Below are 3,029 nucleotides of genomic sequence, written 5' to 3' on the forward strand. Positions count from 1 at the left end.
AGAAGAAGAAGAAGAAGAAGAAGAAGAAGAAGAAGAAGAAGAAGAAGTAGAAGAAGATCAGTAGGCAGCAGCATGGGGACAGCCACTAGGCTTAGCTTGGGAATCTGAAACCCCAAAGCCCACCTCCACTGATACACTTCCTCCCAAAAGGCCACACCTTCTCCAGTCAAGCCACTTCACCTATTCCCTCTCAAGTACCAGCACTCCCTAATGACAAAGCATTCACAATATGAGCCTGTAGAGACCTCTTACTTTTACCATAGAACCCAAAGACTTTTCAATGCACTAAAATAAATAAATAAATAAGTTCTGTGCCACACTGAATTTTTGTCTATGTGTCAGCACATTTTGCACAAAATAAAATTAAGTAGATAAACATGGAAGCTAAAAGTAGAAAAACTAAGAAAAAGCTCTGCATGTGAAAAAAATATCTTTTAAGAAAGGGAAGCTATTAAATATTTGTTATGAGAAGAAAAACTAAGCAAGATTTTCTGCTAGATAAAATTGTTCCACAGTTCAGAGCTCCAAAATACAAGAAAAAAAATTAAATAAATATAAGAAAACCAGTCATGTTAATAAAGTAAGGTGTTTTTCTTTTACCCTTCTTTTATTTTTAAAGACAGGTTATTTCAATGAGTGGTGAGACTGTAAGAGAATGCTAGCACGATAAAAAAGAAAGAGAGAGAGAGAGAGAGAATTGAATGTTTAGGTGTATGAGTAAAACTTCTTAAAACTGGCATACCTAGACAGTTCAACAGTTTATATCATCACGGGCTTGCCCTTAATATTTTGTAACTTGAGTATTGAGTCACGGTGAGCTACGATTTTTGAAACTCACGTGTTTTAATGTTTTTTTTAATTTTATGCATAGAAGTGTTTTACATAAAGTGTGTAAGAGTCTCACCAGCAGGCAGTGCCTGCAGAGGCCCGAAAAGGACAGGGAGTTGTGTGCTGCTAGGTGGGTGCTGGGAGCCAAACCTCTATCCTCTGCAAGGGCAACAACCGTGCTTAACCATCTTCAAAACCACACCTCAGCATGTTTTTAACCTTCTGATTACTTCAACATCTTCCTAAAATGAAGTTCTAATTAAGTGTTGTTGTACTCAATTTAGTATTGGAAAAATGCTGTAAGGCTCTTACAATATCTCAGAAATTTCCATGTTTAAAAAAATGATTAATTATGTTATCTGTGATGTCAGATTTGCTGGAGTAAAAGAAAATGCTCTTTAAACATCCATGAATTAGGGGAATATAAGGCAATAGTGGGTTTTCCAGAAGTTGTATGATTCCTAAGAACCTGATCTGACACATTACAGTATTATCAGAGGTATTTACTTTCAACTGTACTGGGAGTCAGGACAAGGAAAAAGAAAGAAAATGTAGGCTTTAGCCAGGCATACTGGTGTGAGCCTGTAATCCCAGCCCTCAGGAAAGCAGAAGCAGGGAGATCATTGTGAGTTCAAAGCCAGCCTGGTCTACAAAATCATTTCTGAAGGACTTCAAATATTTTTATCCTTTAAAATCTATAATATCGCCTACTTTACGGAATCTGTGTGGGCTTAATAAAAATGCTGGATGTACTTTGGAAGACAACATTATGTGAAAAAGAAGTGGAAAAGAATGTGGTGGAAATAACAGGAAAGCTATGTGCGAAAACACATTGATAACCAAAAAAAATGTAAACAATTATTTTGAAAATATCGAAATTGTCTGTTTTAAAATTACTTCACAAGTATTCTGTATTTTTTTGTTTTTCTAAAAGTACAAGAATATCAGATGAAGATCTATGATATATATGTATATATACACACTGTATTTCTCTTAAAAGATAATCATAGGTACAATGAATTTTTTAATCTTGCAGCTGGTTTATAGACATGGGAAGATAGAAAGGTAGAAGAATAATTGATATAGGGTCCTAAGTACTCATAAATTATGTCTAAGGTAGCCAAATTCCAGCCTAAATCACACCCATAGATACAAGAGGAGTCAGATACTGTGTGCTTGTGATTTTACTGGTACTAGGAAGGTAAATTGCAGCCACACTGTCCCAATTTCACAATCTGGCAAGTCCATTACTTCTTACTCATCATCTGAAAGAAAAAATGCAAACGGAAATTACATAAAAAGTATAGCAAAATGAAGTTTCTCCTCCTTTTCTGGGCTCTGTAAATAATACTTATATAGAAGTCTATGTCTCTTTGTCTTTCTCTTTTCCCCTTCCCATTTTGGTCCTCTTTGTTCATTCTTTCCAACCATCTAACACATAACATACTCTGAATTGTGGCTGATAAAATAAAATAAAAAACATATTTTATTGGTTATTTGGTTTAGCATGAAAACATTCAATCATAAACTGGTGTTGATGACATATGCCTATAATTACAATACTTGGGGAGTGGAGGGAAGAGAACCAGGAAGTTAAAGCTATACTTGGCCACACTGCAAGACTTAAGCCCGATTGGCGTACTTTACAAACCCTGTCTCTTGGTCTCAAAAAGTCAGTACAAAATTTAAGACATGTTTAGAAATATGATTACTGAGACATCTCCTATACTATTAAAACATAGACCAAGTTGAATGTCCACTAACAAGCGAGTAACTAATCAGTGACAGCAGAGCCACATAATGGTTCGCTACTGCAAGAACAAAAACATCAAAACAATCAACTCAAATAGAGTGTCTCTATGAAATATTATGAATGTTTTAAAATAAAATTTTAATTAGTAAATTTTGATAAGTATAATGTATAGACACGACAATGATAGAAAATAGCCTTGTATGTATGTGTATGTGTGTGTGTGTATTTCTAATAGACTGTTGAAACAATTAGTAGCAGTTGATCGTATAGTGAGGAAGGATAACATATTTTTTTAAGATTCAACATGATGCCTTGCTTTCTCATAGGACTTTGTTATTTTTTCCTTATTTGGGGGCATAGACTAAGGTAAACACATTCTAAAAACGCAGATAACATTTAACAGTACTGCACTGAGGTCTCTTTTACCGGAGAGCAGGTGGAACTATTA

This window comes from Psammomys obesus, unplaced genomic scaffold, assembly GCF_907164565.1.
Source record: "Psammomys obesus unplaced genomic scaffold, mPsaObe1.curated_primary_1811, whole genome shotgun sequence".
Lineage (NCBI taxonomy): Eukaryota > Metazoa > Chordata > Mammalia > Rodentia > Muridae > Psammomys > Psammomys obesus.